The sequence below is a fragment of the Manis pentadactyla genome, chromosome 11, assembly GCF_030020395.1.
Source record: "Manis pentadactyla isolate mManPen7 chromosome 11, mManPen7.hap1, whole genome shotgun sequence".
Taxonomy (NCBI): Eukaryota; Metazoa; Chordata; class Mammalia; order Pholidota; family Manidae; genus Manis; species Manis pentadactyla.
Window position 1 is genome coordinate 88,862,469 of NC_080029.1, and position 17,690 is coordinate 88,880,158.

Sequence of the window (17,690 nt, forward strand, 5' to 3'; positions counted from 1 at the left end):
TGCTTGGTTTTGGATGTAGTTCAATCACTTACCAGCTGGATTAGTTTCCTACAGTTGCTGTAACAAATGACCATAAACTGGGTGGCTCTAAACAACATAAATTTTCTCACGGTTCTGGAGGCGAGAAGTCTGAAATCAAGGTGTTGGCAGGGTTGGTCGCTTCTGGAAGCTCTGAGGGTGAATTTATTTCATGTCTTTCTCCTAGCTTCTGGTGATGGCCAGCAGTCTTTGATGTTCCTTTTTTTCTTTGTAGATGCATCACTCCAGTCTCTGCCTCCATCTTCATATGTCTTCTCCATGTCCCAAATCTCCCTCTTGATTCTTAAATAAGGAGACGGGTCTTTGGATTTAAGGCCCATCCTAAATCCAGAATGATCTCATTTCAAGATCTTTAACTTAATTTATCTGCAAAGACCCTATTCCTTAATAAGGTCATATTCACAAGTACTGGGGATTAGGACTTGGACATATATTTTGGGGACCACTATTCAACCAACTACATCAACTGTGTGACCTTGGGCAAGCTATATAACTTTGAAGCCTAAATTTCCTTATCTATAAGGTAGGAATACTTACAATAACACAGTAGAATCATAATCAAGATGAAATAAGTTAATGTTTTAAAGTACTTAGTATATTGCTTCATTTATAGTGAACACTTAATAATTGCTAGCTTCGGGTGTTACAAGTACTGTCATTGTTTCACTATCAAGCACCTTGAAGGATTCAGAAGTTACAAAGCACAAATCCTTCCCCTATAAGTCTTATAATCCAGGAAAGGATGGATACACATTGAATCGAGGGCTGGTTTTAATTTTTGTAAATCACAAAGTCCTTAATATTGTTAAGCACATGTGTGCTGAGACCCCTGACATACAGGGGATGGACTACAGGTTGATTCCTGTGGCATTGATATTAAGACTGGCCTTTTTCCCTTCTCAAAATCAGCATGCTCTTCAGTCTTATCTTCTAGAACATCCCAAGGAAACAGCAAGTAGAAATGATGCTGCTGTTCTGAGATTTCTGAGAGGATGCTCATTCTGAAGTTTTCCACACTGACAAAGGAAGTACCACTTACAACCCCTGGCCAGAGAGCAACCTGTGCAACACTCAATCGAGGCAGCAGCAGGGAAAAACTTTCTACTAACCTTTCTTACTGGCCCAGGTTTCCTATTACTTTTCTGTACTTTGACACATAAGAATACATAAAAGTAAAAACTAAATCTTCTATGTGCACAATTCATTCTTCTCATGATGTCAGCCACCACCAGTCAAAGTCAGCATTGTCATAAAATGACAATGAATTTTAAAAGGATCAGTTAACACTAAGTTGAGTATTAATGAGTAGAATATCTACCAGAGTAAAGTCTTAGTCATTCTGAAGACAAACACAAATGAGAACTGAGTACAGCATAAAATTCTATAATGCCATGTTTCTTAGTCATTGGGAAAAAAAAATCTGTAACTATTCTCAGGTGAATTTTCTTCTTAGTCTTTTATTTTGTCTATTGATCTATGGGACATGAACACCTAGCAAAAAAGTAGAAATTTCATCCAAATTACTCAACAAGATGTACATCCCCCCAAAACTGATAAGGTTTTTAAATTTTCATTCTACTTACTAAGTAGTTTCATGTATTTAGTCAAACTAGCCAAACACATTTGTATATAGACATGACCTTTAGCATATATGTGTTAATGAATTTTATTCCAAACCTTTGAGGATATATTTAAACGAATCCTAATGATAAGGGTAATAACAAACACTTAACAAAACAAGGAGTTCAAATGGGATGGGGGGAACGGTTTATGTTTGTTTTCTTATTTCTTAAACATATGAGGAGACTCTGCTGCCACACTGTGAGCTTTGGAAACTTTTAAAGGGAAAAGATTTTAGGATATTTTGTCTAAAAAGAGTAAAGAAATATTTTAATGACTAAGAACCAAGGATGTCAAGACAAGAGAAAACAGAAGCCACTTCTCTGTTTGGATTTCGCTTTTTTTTTTCTCTCTCTGAAATCTGCTCTGTTTGGAGCTGACAGGGTAAATGAACAGGCCTGCTGGTCTGGCAGTTACATGATCCTATGCAAAATGCAGATGGCAAGAGAAATCACTCCCCATGTGCCCTCACTTGGATTACCCCCTGTTCTCTCTACAGAAAGGGATCATTCCATCCAACTCTGTGGTCAGTAGCAAAACTATTTATTATACGGTCCCAAAGCACAGAGCCTGGCCTGTTGATGAATTGACAACTCGAGGTCAAATGAATGATTTTGTGTTTCTTCCCAAGGAAAAGAAAATCAATGCTGGAATTCAGATGGGCTCATTATGGAAACTGAAATCTATCATGGTAATAGAATGAGTGACTCTAACCCTAGAGTGACTTAATTATGAAATACAAGAGCAAATGATACTCTGGTGTCCAGACACATAGTCAGAAATGAATTTTTAACAATTTGTATGTGTGAGGCCATGCTTTGCCCTTACACTTAAGTAGAAACAAAACTTTGGCTATATGTTCCCTTTCTGAAAGTCACCCCAGCTCCACAGACATAGTTGTCTAATACTAAATGTTCTCGTAAACAAAGTGGGAAAGGGGTCATTGCATAGATTTCTAATTAAATGCTAAATGCACACCTAGAACCAATCAAGGTTGCATTCAACATTTAAAACATTCAAAAAACAAGTACTAAATCATCTGACCTACTTTTTCAAGGTGTTGGCCTTTTGGAAATCTTGGGGAATGTTCTTATGAAAATCAAAGTCAGAAACATATGTAAAATCTGCCCTTTTAAGCAGACTTAGATGATTCTCAGAATCTTTGAAGAGCAGAAACAGAGAGAAGACATGGCAGTGGAAGGCAGAATGAAATGGTTCTATTCTTTTGGGGATCTGGAGTCTGTGAGAATAGCAGAAAATCATAATGATCAAGACACAGACTTTTTCATTTGTCTTACCACTACAAGGTAGTCCTTGCTCAGCTCTGAATTTGGAGTACAAACATCCATCACACTCTCCATGAAAGATTACGATGGCTCCATTTGGAGCTTCAGAAGATCACAGGCTGGTCACAAGTTCCTGTCTGAAAAGTGTAACATCTTAGTGGTACAAAGTCTAGGCCACTTGTGTATCACCCCATTTCTCATACCCAATCTCACCAGAGTCCTTTTTGACATTTCTCTTATTGCTTCCAGCAAGGGTAAAGTTATAGACAATTAATCCTTTGGGAATGCTGGGAAATTAAGGAAAAAAATAATTAGATGCTAAATGAAATTAGAGGATATCCCTAGAAAGGGTGAAATACTTCACTACCAGGGAGTTAAACCTTTTCAGGGATCCAGTGAGTCCCCAGATGAAATCTAAATCCAAGTACTTCACAATTCCATTTTTAAAATATGATAGTTTGCATCTTTGTTCACACAGAACCTTTCTGTTTCAAGGACTTTTTGGAGAGAAGAGTGACACAAAATGCAAGATGGATAAGAAACGAAAATTGCCTTGGACACTACACTCTGGTCATCCAAACCCAGGAGATGCCAGGCTCTGACACTCCGTATTTTTTTCTTTGATCTGACTCTTCAAACACTAGCCATGTACAGGCAAATTTCCCTAGTGTGTCTGGTAAGCTTCAAAGTAAACCACTGGTTGGCCCCAGTATCTCTGCACTGGCTTTCCCTCATTGTTTTTAAGTATGAAAAGGAAAGAGAAAAAAAGAAAGAAAAGAAAAGGAAACTCAGTAAGCATTTTACATGTGTTTTTCATATTGCCCCTTAATCATTCAGTATGAAAGTAAATCGAAGAGGAATGAGGAGTTCAAGTGCTTGAGTTGGGGTGAGAGCTTCAGACTCCTATAAGCCAACATTAATGTGTAGGGCATTTAATTCTGGAACATCTGCAGGGCAGCTGTCTTATGCAGACCAGGTTCACAATAACCTTTCATTACATGTCATCACAGAATGAGAAACAGATATGTGGGCATGAGTGGTGTGTGTGTGTGTGTGTGTGTGTGTGTGTGTGTGTGTGTGTGTGATGTGTAGGAAATCTGATGTGGTTTAAACTGAAAACAAGGATGAAAAATTTGAACCTGCTTTAAAAATTTGGTTATGAATACTCACCAGGGATATGCTGAGTAATTAGTGAATTTATGACTCAGGAATGTCATTTTTCTCCATATATATGTTAGAAAATATATATAGAATATATATTTATAGAATATATAGAGAGAGAATATATATATTTATAGAATATATATAGAATATCAGTTGTCTTCGAGGCAAGATAAAACAATTACATGATTCAAATATCCAACCAAGTTGGAAGAGCCTGGCTTCCCTGAAGGGGGAGTCTTCCTGCGGGCCTGCTCAGGTCACGTGGAACACCTCAGCTCCTTTTCTTTCCCCCAGTCTTGCTCTCTCTTTGGACAGAGGCTCACCTCTCAGGAGTGTATCTCGTGCTTTAATTCCTAAGGTTCTGACTGGCAGCCATAGAACTATGTTTCTTATCCTGATTCTGTCGCTCTTGCTAATCACGTGGTGAAGAAAGTGCCCCCACCATGCCCACCCTCTGCTTTTAGAATGATCAGGGTCTTTTCTTTCTGTAACCTGCTCTGTGGACTTGCGTTATCTACTAAAGGTTGAGAAATACCAAATGAAAAGCAGCTTCCTTACTATACGACTTCTCAAAGCCTTTAATTTGCCGATGTATATTTTGCATCCAAGAGAGATGAAGCAGATTTGGTCCAGCTGGATATTTCCCTGGGGTTCAGACATTTATAAAACTCATAAAATTATTTTCTGTTTATGTTTTCCTACCACTCAAAATATTTGAAAGCATGAGTCAGCTCTCCATAATAATAGGGCAGTAAATTTTATTCACCTCTGCAAAGCATCTTTCATCCTCTACTTAAAGGACACTATGGAAAAATGAGAAGAAGACAGTTTACCTACTTTTGAGGAATCTGAAATATTAATACCCAAGCTGTTTCTGAAATTTTGCAATTCATGACTGTTTTGTTCATGCTGATTCTTTTTGAAATTATTTTTATTTTTCTTTCATTCTTATTTTTACTCAACTGCTGTTACTTGCTGTTATTAAAAAGTAAGAAAAATGTCTTTCAAAGGTTTCCCATTATCAGCTATGTCAAGAATGGCAGGGCATACCTAAGCAATGTCACCAAAATAAAAGGGAAAGATACAAATCTACTAAATACCTAGACTATGAGTCAATAGGGATTTAAGTGCATTCAATTGAACCAAGCAGGGGTGGAAATGATTAAAATAAAGGACAGCCAGGCTACCAAAAGTAAGTTACAGCTGGAAATGAAATTAAACTCTTAAATTTAAGATTTTTAAATTTGTTTTGTTTTGTGTGTGTGTATGTGTGTTATTGTGTAAAGGGCATACATAGGCCTGGAAGTATGGTTTTCAATGGATAAAGAAACAAACAAACTGGGAAATTTTAGTAAAATAAATGGAGAGTGGACAGTGCTTCCAGATGGAAAAGTAGAAAATTAAAATTAAATCTAAAAACAACCTAAGGGATCCAAAGGTCTGAAAAAGGAATATTCTATGACTGGAGAACATGTCTAAGACATACGTAACTTCATCACTATGCAGCTTGTACAATATTTCTGCAGCCCAATAAATGTACCCAAAGATAGCATTTTAGGCTACACAGAAAATACCAAGGTCCAGACATATTTTAATGCCAGTCTCCGGGCAGACTGGCCTACAGCAAGATATTCTGGAACACCTGGTTGGCTGGCAGACTTTCTTTGACTGCAGAATTTTGGGACCAAACAGGCATTTATTTCAACCTCTCTGATCCTTTCATATAGTAAAGAAGCAATCAAAGAATCCTGACTTTTTGTTGGGGGAAGCATTGGTTTTGATCCAATGGGATCAAAACCAGGAAATAGGGGCACAGGGGGCGTGAAGGAGGGAAGGGGAGTAATGTGCTTCCCAGCTTCAAATCAAACACTATTGGAAAAATGTCCAGAAAGCAATTCAAAGTGAAAATATTTGCTTTCTGGCTAAATAGCCAGTAGCTTTTTATTGCAAAATGGAAATAAACAGTCCTTCTCATTTATACCAAAAAAGGGCAATCTACAAATAACCCAAATCCCCAAATAAAGGTATTGCCCAACAATGTAGGACATGATTCACAAAGGTCTTGACTTCAGTTTCCTCAGTGGTTACAGCACATGGATTGGAGTGGGCTGGAGTTGTGATTAGTAAAACGTCTCAAATACTCTGAGTGTATACCCCAGCAGACCATGGCCAGTGTGATCCATGCCTTTCACATTGTTTATTGTACAGACACCCCCCACCTCTCCCTCACATGCCTTGGCATGTTCACACCCACGTCCAGACTATATGCACCAACAATAGTAACAGAAAGTCATACTGAAATCAATTTAAATGAAGAGGTTCCTATGAAACTGTTATATTTAATGGTTAATAGCTTTTGTAAAAAGAGAGAGAGTGAAAAATAAATACAGTCAATGATACATACAAAGAGATAGAGATTGGCTGAGAGAAAGATAGGAATAATAACAATATTCGCTCATTCATTCATTCATTCAATGATGTATTGAATACATACTGAACTGGGCACATCAGATATATAAAGGAATGAAAAGTGATTACTCGGCAAAGACAGGAGTTGACAGATATATCACTGAAGATACACTCACATGCAAACACAGATATCTTACATGCAAAATGCATGTTAAAAATTTTGAGGCTTTTCAGCCACATTATCTCACTTAGTCCTCATATCACCCTTTAGATATCTATCAGATAGGCAATATATGAGAACACAAAATCAGAAAGGTTGGATTTCTTTCCAACATTCTTTAATAAGAGTAAGAACTGAAATTTGAGCTCTGGTCTCTTGTGATGCCCTCTATCTATATAGAAACTAAAAGTGCATTAATAAGTCTTTTCACTCCAAAATTAGCTCTTTTCTCTTAATCCCACACTCTACAGTTCTCTCTTGGCTTTAAAGCTAAGTCATGATGAAGGGAATGACCCCAGACTATATTAACTATATATTAGACAAAGGGCTTCCTCAAAGCAAACATATCACCATGTGGAATTAGTCACAGTGACTAGTATTAAAAAATTCCATAAAGAATTTAGAAATCTAAATTGTGAATGCTGCCCATTAATTCATCCACTGAAGTCACATTGGTAGGAATGAACTATTCCAGGTGCTCTTCCAGGCACAAGGGCTACAGTAGTGATGAAGATAGTCAAGCTCTCTACTTCATTGAGGAGAAAACAATAACCAGGGAAACAAATGAATAAGATAATTATAGTTACCACCAGTGTTTGAAAAACAATATAATGAGGTGATATGATGCAGGGTAGGGAGGGAGGACAGGATGTTAGGTGAGATAGTGAGGGGAGGCCTCTTTGAGGAAGTGACATTCAAGCTGAGAGATGAAGCTTCCAGTATATGCTGATTGGGGCAGAGGACTTTAGCCAGAAGGAACAGCAAAGACAGAGGCTTAGGGGAGGAATGAGCCTGAAGCGCACACGGTGAGCAAGGCTAAGCTGGTCCAAGAGGAGGTTGGAGACTAGCTCAAATAAGGCTTTGATGGCTGTCATAAAGGGTGCAATCTTTTTCCTAAGTGCAATAGGAATCTATTAGAGGATTTTAGTTAAGGGAATGGAAGTGACCTGATTTCAGCAATTTGATCATGAAGTGAATACCAGAACTTCCAAATAAAGAAAAAGATTCTGTTTAGGAGGCAGCTGGCTTATGATCTGCCTGATGAATGGACATGTGTCTGAATAATTTGCACAAGCAAGGAAGGCCATTCCCAGGTGCCAGTCTGATTACAGAGCTTTGCCGTTTACTTGTGGATCCTGGACAATTCCAGTGTGGTCCTTGTACAAAAGATTTCAGGCAACCATGAAGCGTGAGTCCAAGGATAGCCATCCCGGGCTCAGTCTGGCATTTATCATCACCACAGCTGCAGAGGCAAGTCTATGAGGCTGAGTTAACACACAGCAGGAGCATCCAGGCATTGCAGCTGGAATGGCTTCTTCTGTGTTGTCTCCCGGGAAACAGACTCCGTGACCCAGTCCTTTTCTTCATTTCTAATTTCCACCATCAATGGCCAATGGTTATCCAAATGGAATTTCTCAAGTACATCTTAAGTGTATTAAGGATGAAATAGTGGGCATAAAGCATTTTTTAAGCATGAACTACCTTCTGCATAATAATCAACTATCTCACTTATTCAGCCTGTCATCTGTTACCCATAAGCGGTTCCATACGCATTGGTGTGTATCTGGGATACAAGACTGTTCAGCTGTAGCACCCATTTGGTAACAGCAGGCATCTGTTTTAAACATGCTTGATGTTATTGCCCTATAATGTCTTGCCACAGAGCATTCCTTCCTAAGAATACAATGCTCTTTGTGAATACCACCTCATTAATCCTGGGAGAGGCAGCAAATCACTCTCCCCACATTTTACCAGTGAGGAAACAGAACCACTGAGAGATGCAGAGTGACCCAAGATGATGTGCAGCTACTTAATGGCAGAATGGTGGCTGAATCCTGATTGTACCTGAGCTGATGCCTTTCTGTCCTGCCTAGATGCACCCTAGACACACATCAAGCTTTAATTGATAAATGATTTAACATCCATCCGTGAGCTTCATTTTGTATCCTGGAGTCTTTTCAATGTTTCAGAATCTGTTCAGGCCACTGCCATTTCAGAAGCAATTTTCTTTATCAGGCAGGTTTCATTCCTTTGCAACTTGAACACTAGTTTTCCAATCACATTCACAAACAATAGGCCCAGTCACGGAGGTTCTGAATTCAAGGCTGTGGACTTTCTTCAGCATTTTTGTGGCTGTCTTGGACATTCATACGGCTCTGGATGGACCAGGCACTTTGACTCAGCACAAGTCTTTCCTTTAAACTATTCAAAACAGCCCTGTAAAACTTAGAACCAGCCTATGACTTGGTTGTTTTAATTAACCTTGGGTTTTCAGTAAAATTCCCTGTTAGTATTTTACAACTCTAGAATTATATCACAAAATGTCACAAAAGGAAGTTAAGTTTTAAGAGGTTCTTTCTCATCTTGACTATCCTAAAAGTTACTGTTGATGTCTATGGTGCTAAATTGTCAGCATGACTGTTTTTTTCAGGTTTTGATGAAGCTCATGATGACAGCTGTCTTTTGTGGCTTGTGGAAAAGCAAAGGAAATGCAGAAAGAAGACATCTGATCTGAAATTATTTGGTGGGTAATTGTGAATTTAATATCTGTGAGAAGCAAACCACTTTGTGCATATTATAATTATTTGCAGGTTGTTTTTTTCTATCATGTTGCACCATCATCATATCTCTAACATTACTGTTGGGTTTTTTTTTTCAGTAAGAAAAATGAAGTATTAGAAATTCCCATGTTGGACAAAAGCACTGGAGAACAGTGACTCAGTCAAATCAATCTCCCTTTTGTTCTTGTTTTATCCTCAAGGAATTAATATCTATGGCATTTCTCAGTCTACCCAACCATCTGGATCCATGAACAGACAAAAATATTCATTAGTCCCATATCATAGAAGTCCTGTTCACATTGTTACAAAGCCATAGGCACATTCTCATTTGAGTGTTCCATTTTTAAGGCATTAATCATTGTGATGCAGAAGAGCCTCTTGATGCTAGTTCCTGAATTCCAGTACTTGCATGCTGTGCACAAATGTTCCCCTATTTGCACGTACATTATTCTTTAAAGACACACAGGATAATCTAAAGCTAAGAAGGCACTTGAAAGACTGAGACAATCTTGATATAGTTTGCACACATGTGCTTGCTTACAGCAAAATGGAAATAATAAAATCAGACTCTATACCCAGGTTTTATTTCTGGAGGAATCTTTGAGCTTGTTGGTCCCAGAACTACTAGCTGCCTTGGCATTGCCCAGAACACTGAATGACCATGGCCAACACATGGTGACCTTCTCAGAAGTCTCTTCAAGGGACTGTTTCCACTAACTATTCCACTAGCTGTTCAGGGAAAGGATTTATGTGAGGGTGTATTAGTTCTCTCTCCCTTTACTTCTTACTCTTTCCATTCTACTTTCCACAAAATATACAGGGATGTTCAGAGGACTGAATGTTAAAGATGGTCATGCTCGGGTCTAGCTTTTCCAGATAGGATAGGAGTTTCAAAAAATATTGTCCTACCAGATTCCTAATACTTAAAATTCATAAAATTGGAACAAAATCTTATATCTACAATGCATAATGAGTCTTAAAATGTGACTTCCTAAGTAAAGGAAATCTGTGCTTTAAAATCAAACAAAAAGATAAATACCTGATATCAGAAATAATGGGAATTGGGGTCAGAAAATCCAAGCCTAAATGCTGCCACTTTCTATCTGTGTGAATCTAGACAGGTTATGTATCCTGAGTCTTAGGTTGTTTGCAAAAAATGCGAAATAGTTACCTTCATGGAGATTTTATAAGAATTAAAGATAGAATGAAATTTATGCACTAAACAAACCTAATTAATACTGCCAAATCTAATGATCAGTTTTTAGTTTTCATCTACTTCATCCACTAATAGCATCTGATTTCATTGGCCTCTCCCTCATTCTTGATATACCTCTTCCCTTGGCCTCCTGGAAACCATTCTCTCCTGAGTTATTATTTTCTTACTTCAATTGGTTGATTCTTCTTAATCTTCTTTGCTGCTTCTCCTCAACTTGCTGGCATCTTAACATTTAGTACTCAGGAGGAGGGGATGCCCAGCACAGGCTGGTTTCAAGAGTCTAATATCAAGCTCTTCAAACATTCAGAACTAGCAAGGGGTCAAAGTCAGCTCAGGTGCAGGCAGAAGAGTTGGCTGTCCTGTGGTGAGGATGAAACTCTGCCCACAGGTAGATGTACGCTGAGCTGCCATGGCAAACAGAGTGGAATATGACCATGAGGTCTAAATTATCCATAGTAATTTTCACTTTAGACAGTCTAACACACATGGACAAGTATCTCAGGTTTGACCTTCATTCGATTAGAAGGACTCAGGAACATGTTACTGCCTCAGCTTGGAACCAACAGTGGAAACATCTCAAAGATTCTCTCTTAATGAAAGTATTTATACCAGATTTATGCACTAAGAATTTGGGAACTGAGTCTGGAATTGGAGTAGTGGCCTGGGCAAGAGAATGAAGGCAGCCTAATTTGAGGGCTTCTAACTGTAGATGTTCCTTGAGGTGAAACAAGAGAGCTTGGATACACATTACATGTGTGTTTGGCAGTAAATATAGAAGGGGCAGTAGCCAGTTTAGCTACTAGGTTTATAATCAAGATATATTCATTCTGCTGAAATAGTCCTTTAATTCTGTCTGCCAGGAAGAACTCAGCTCTACAAGTTTTAAAACATTCCTGGGAAGAATTATCTCCACATTAAAATCCTGATAAATAGACTACAAGAGAGTAACAGGCCCAACAATCATGAAGAAAGTAATATCCCACTTACTTTATGCCTAACGCTTGCATGTGTTATCTCCTTTGATTCCCAGCAAAACAGGCACACACTACTAGTATGAGCCCCATTTTACAATGAAGAAATCAAGGTTCAGAGAATGATTAAGTTGCCTATCCAAAGTCGCTCAAGACGTGGTAGAACCAAGAGGTAAACAGAAAACCTGATTCTAAGGCCCACAGGCTTAATTACAAACTTTAGCTCCATGTGCACACAGAGGCAGAGCTGCTACCTGATCCCTGACAGCTGCTCTTGCCATTGCTAAGGTGATTAGTATCTTTCATTTAAATACGTATGAACGCTGCAAAGGGACAGATGCATTGTATGTTAAAGATGTGCCCATTATGATGCAGTAATTGGCCCTTTTAGCATTTTCATTGCCACACATCACACATTATATAACTATTACTAAGCTAATCCCATCAAAGCCTATTAAAGACCCAGCATTTCATCACTAAACTGTCTCCAGGATGTTTTACACCTTCTGGGCTGCATTGAACATTTGCCATTATGGGAAAAGCATACCATGTAAACTGTCCTTCAATCTCTCTATAAAACAAACAAGCAAAAAAAATATCAACTTGATTGAGAGCTCCAGGACATTGGCTGAGAGCTATTGTCATTTGTTTTTAGGCCTAAAAGATTAATAGCTGAAGGGCCCCCACCCATAAGATGGCGAACTTCCTGCTTCTCTTCCGGGTCCTCGGTTCCCGCCGGCGCCACCTGAAGCCCAATCACCCCTCGCCCCACTAATCCCAGCACCTAGCCAATAGCCGCCAGCCCCGTAGAAGTGACACCACAATCAGCTCATGCCCCTTCCTATATAACCCAACACCTTTCCCCAATAAAGCGGAATTCTCCAGTGAATTGCTGCTGTGTGTCGCTCCTTTCCTTTCATTGGTGCCGAAACCCGGGAGACGGGACACCCCAACTGGGCCCCGTCTTCCCCCGACACCAGCAGCAGCTTGCCCTCGTCCTCTTTTTCCGGCGCTGGCTCCTCACACTCACCACTCCTCTCTGGCCTTTGGGTAAGTTTTCCCCCGGGGCGGGCCGCTCTTCCCCGAGCTATCGCAGCGCCATTGACCGTGATCGTCCAGCAAGGCCCTGACGCTCTGGGACGAGGAGGGAACTCTCCCCGCCTCAGGCCTTCACGGCTGCGGCAGACCCTCAGGCCCCCCTTCAACAGCCATAAACGAGGTGACTCCTTTGCGGATGAGAACGCTCCCTTTCTCCCCCTCCTCCTTCCATTCCTTCCGCCGAATATTCCTAGTACTAGGTTCCTTGGACTCCGGCACTCTGCCTTCTTAGAGGAGTCTGGGTGACGACCCACACTTCCTAAGAAACCGACTCGTATACGAGTTTCCGCAGACCCCCAAGGATCATCGGGGACGCCCTTTGTCTCCTTGCCATCTGCTCCCAGTCCGAGGATCTCCGTTCATCTTCCCCTGTTCATCTCCTCCTCTGTCCTTTAGCCATGGGAGCCTCCTCATCCCCCCTGAAAGTTCACCTCTTGAATGCCTGCTCAAGCATCTAGCCACCCTCTCCCTGACACCTGATATAAAACCAAAACTTCTCCGTAAATACTGCTCCCAAGATTGGCCGACATGCCCCCTAGACAATAACAACCAATGGCCCGCAGAGGGAGCTCTTGATCCTAACATCACTCGCGATCTTTTTAACTACTTCCAGCGCCTGAAAAAATGGAAGGAGATTCCCTATATCGAGGCTTTTCGCCTCCTAGCTCAAAATCCCAGCCTCTGCACCACCTGTTCCCCGCCCCAAGTTCTCCTAGCCTGCAAGCCGTCTCCCTCCCCTCCACACACTCCCAGTCCCTCTTTGATTACCTTTGACCCGGCGGACGAACCTCCGCCATACAGGCTTCCCCCTTCAGCCCCTCCCCCTCCTACAACCCCTCCACCCTCTTCCGCTGTCACCGCCGCCTCCACCTCTTCCCCCGCAAAAGCCTCCCATCCACTCCCTTCCCCCTCCTCTCCTACAACAGCCCCTCCCCCTTCCTCCACCACCATCTCCTCCCCCACCTCACCACCTCCGCCTTCATCCCCCTCACCTTCCCCCCCTGCAGATCAAGCCTGAGCCTTTCAGCCCCCCTCTAACTAAGTCCCAGGAGCCTCCTCCATCTTTGCCCCATCATCTGTTTCTCCCCCACAGACTGAGCCAGAACCCTTCAGTCCCCCTCAGACTCGGTTCCGAGGGCCTCCCCAAAATTATCGCCCCCCTCCAGGAGGTAGCAGGATCCAAAGGCATCATGCGCGTTCATGTCCCTTTCTCCTTAGGAGATTTAGCCCAACTTGAGAAATGCCTAGGTTCCTTTTCCACTGATCCCATGACATATATCAGGGAGTTTCAGTGGACCCTCCAGTCATACAGCCTCACACATCATGACATTTTCATGCTCTTGGCCAATACTCTCCTTCCTGAAGAGCATAGATGAGTTTGAGACTTCGCCCAAACGCACGCCACCGAAACCCACAGGACTGACCCCACCTATCCCCCTGGCCCCACCGCTGTCCCCGAACAAGACCCACACTGGGATTATAACACTGCCATGGGTCTCCACTCTCAAGATATCTTCGACTGCTGCTTAATAGCAGGTCTGAAAAAGGCAGCTCGTAAAGTAGTCAATTTTCAAAAGCTCCAAGACATAATTCAAAGGAGGGAGGAAACTCCCTCCGAGTTCTTAGACAGACTCACTCAAGCCCTATTACAGTTACCAGCCTAGACTCAGAGACGCCTGACGGAAGACATGTCCTTATGACATACTTCCTGGCTCAAAGCTACCCCGACATTAAAGCTAAACTCAAAAAGTTAGAACAGGGCCCTGCTACCCCACAGACTGAGATCCTAACAGTGGCCTTTAAAGTCTTCCATAACCGGGAGGAGGAGAAAGAATGCCATAAACAAAAGGCTGATCAGGCCAATTTCCTAATGTTGGCCCAGCTGATAAAACCACAACCTGGGCGCCCCTCTACAAACAAGCCCCCCCCAGGAGCTTGTTTCAAGTGTGGAAAAGAAGGACATTGGTCAAGGGCATGCGCCTCCCCCAGATATCCTACCACCCCACGCCCCAGATGCCACAAAAAGGGCCACTGGGGGTCTGATTGCCCAACCACCCAAAGGGGAGGCTGGATGAACAACCCCCATCCTAAGCCCGCAGAAGAAGATTGACGGGGCCCAGGGACTTCTCGCCTGACCATTTCCATCACCAAACAGGAGCCCAGGGTTACTTTAATAGTAGACGGTTGCCCCATCTCCTTCCTTCTAGATACAGGAGCCACCTTCTCAGTCTTGCGAGAATACTGGGGCCCTACCACGCCTGCCATTACTCCTATAGTCGGGGTAGGAGGTAAACAGATTTTCCCATTAAAACCCCCCCTTTTATGCACAATCCAAGACAATCCCATACCTTTCTCCCACTCCTTCCTGGTTATGCCCCAGTGTCCCATCCCTTTACTAGGACAGGACATCCTTTCTCTCCTCCATGTTTCCATGACTATATCCACTCCCACAGCCCCCAGTACTCCCTTTCTGATGGCCCTCATAGCCGACGAGCCCCCTATACCCAATGAAAGCTCCAGTTCTGCCCTCATACACCCTGTAAATCCCAAAGTTTGGGACATTACAAGCCCCTCCGTGGCTCTATGTCCTCCTGCCTCTATCAAACTACATGACCCCTCTCAGTATATCTGTCAGGCCCAATACCCCCTAACCACTTCGGCCCTTATAGGCCTCCAACCCATCATTCAAGATCTTTTAAACAAAAATTACCTCAGACCCACTCACTCCCCGTTTAATACCCCCATATTAGCTGTTAAAAAAACCAACGGATCTTTCCACCTTGTCCAAGACCTTCGCCTCGTCAACATGGCCGTCATTCCTATCCATCCCTTAGTTCCAAATCCATACACCCTTTTATCGCGGATCCCTGCCTCGGTCTCCCACTTCTCAGTCCTAGATCTCAAGGACGCATTTTTTTCTATCCCTCTGGACCCCTCCTCCCAAGATTTTTTTGCCTTCACCTGGACGGACCCATACACAAGACATTCTGAACAACTCATTTGGACAGTTTTGCCACAAGGCTTCCGAGATAGTCCCCATATTTTTAGACAGGTCCTAGCTCAGGACCTCAAACAGTTTCATCATGATCACTCCTAGTCCACCTTATTACAATACGTGGACGATCTACTCTGCAGTACCTCGTGGGAACAGTCTCAACTTGACACTGCCTCCCTACTTAACTTTCTAGCTTCCAGAGGTTACCGGGTATCCCCCGTCAAAGCTCAAATCTCTTCCCCTTCTGTCACTTACCTCGGATTCCTTCTATCTCAACAAAGAAAGTCCATTACCTTAGACAGAAAATGGCTCCTCTCTGACCTGCCCGTTCCCAAAACCAAGACAGAAATCCTTTCCTTTCTAGGCCTGGCTGGGTATTTTAGAGCGTGGATCCTAACTTCTCCCTGTTGGCAAGACCCCTACACGACCTCAGCAAGGGCCCCCCTGAAGAACCATTATCCTCCTCACCCCGACACTCCTTCATTAAGCTCCGTCAAGCCCTTGTGGAAGCCCCAGCTCTCCATCTTCCTGATTTGTCGAAGCCCTTCTCATTATACATTCATGAGAGGTCCAGTCAAGCTCTAGGAGTCCTAGGCCAACATTATGGCCCATCCTTTGCCCCAGAAGCTTATCTTTCCAAGCAACTAGACCCCACAGTTCGGGGATGGGCCCCCTGCCTACGGGCATTAGCCGCTGGACAGCTCTTGCAGAAGGAAGCTCATAAACTGACATTCGGGGCACCCTTACCATTCTGTCCCCACATCATCTAAAGGATCTCTTAACCTACAAAAGTTTACAGACTCTCCCTCCCTCCAGACTCCTGACCTTACTGTCCTCTTTCCTCCAAAATCCAGACATTTCTTTCCTCCCCTGCCAGCCCCTGAATCCGGCCACTCTTCTTCCTCTACCCTACTCTCCTCATACTCCCTCGCATGATTGCCTGGAAGCCCTTCACAACTTCCTTCCGTGCCACTCCACGATCACTGAAGGAGCCCTCTCACACTCTGACCTCATCTGGTTTACTGATGGGTCCTCCTTTAAACATGAGGGCACCCATTATGCAGGATACGCAGTAGTCTCCCTCGAAGACGTCATCGAGGCACGAGCCCTGCCCCCCGGTACAACCAATCAACAGGCCGAACTCATTGCAGCCACCAGAGCTTGCACTCTGACCCGGGACACGTCTCTCACACTGTACACTGACTCCAAATACGTATTCCACATTCTCTTGTCTCACGCGGCAGTATGGAAAGAATGAGGCCTCCTCACCACAAAAGGAAATTCCATCACTAATTCAGCCTTAATTACCAAACTTATAGAGGCTTCACAACTCCCACACCGACTGGGCATAGTCCACTGCAAATCACATCAAAAGGATGACTCCCCCATTACAAGGGGTAACAACAAAGCTGACAGAGTAGCCCAGTTGGTTGCCCTATCAGAAGAAGCACCAGACAACGATCTGTCTGCCCCTGCGGTTTTAGCCTTATCACAAGACACCCTCTGTTTCCAGGACAAAGAGTTTCTCTTCCGCTTCTTAGACGATCTGTTCCATCCTAGCCCCCAATCCTTGATCCATTTTTTACAATCCTTTTTCTCTCTCTCTCCTGAAGACAAAACCCTACTTAACCAAATCACCCGCAGGTGCACCATCTGCCAACATACTAACCCTAATACCCCCCTCAAGGTCCGACCCTTCCCGGCTCATCAAGCAAGGGGTAATGTCCCCGCCGCAGATTGGCAAATAGACTTCACTAACATGCCCCCCATACGGCGTACCAGATACCTACTCGTGTTAGTAGATACATTTTCAGGATGGGTCGAGGCTTTCCCCACCACTAACAAACAAGCATCCGCGGTTGCCTCTAACCTCCTCACCCAGATCTTTCCTAGGTTCGGGATGCCCACTTCCCTCCAATCAGATAACGGCCCTGAGTTCACTGCCCAAATCATTCAGAACCTCTCCAAGTCGCTCTCATTCCCCTGGCATCTACACTGTCCTTATCGCCCACAGGCTTTGGGAAAAGTAGAAAGAGCCAATAGGACTCTAAAAGACATCCTGACCAAACTATCTCTAGAACTACATCTTGACTGGGTTCGCTTACTTCCCT

General features: G+C 42.8%; 1 long non-coding RNA gene across 1 annotated transcript in view; it reads right to left on the minus strand.

Moving 5' to 3' along the window:
• Nucleotides 1-1,584: 1,584 nt before the first annotated feature.
• Nucleotides 1,585-17,690, minus strand: part of LOC118931415 (uncharacterized) — a 43,105-nt gene continuing 26,999 nt past the window's right edge. Inside the window, exon 3 of the long non-coding RNA XR_005032373.2 lies at nucleotides 1,585-2,899. This is a non-coding gene — a long non-coding RNA (uncharacterized LOC118931415). The remainder of the gene's footprint in view (nucleotides 2,900-17,690) is intronic.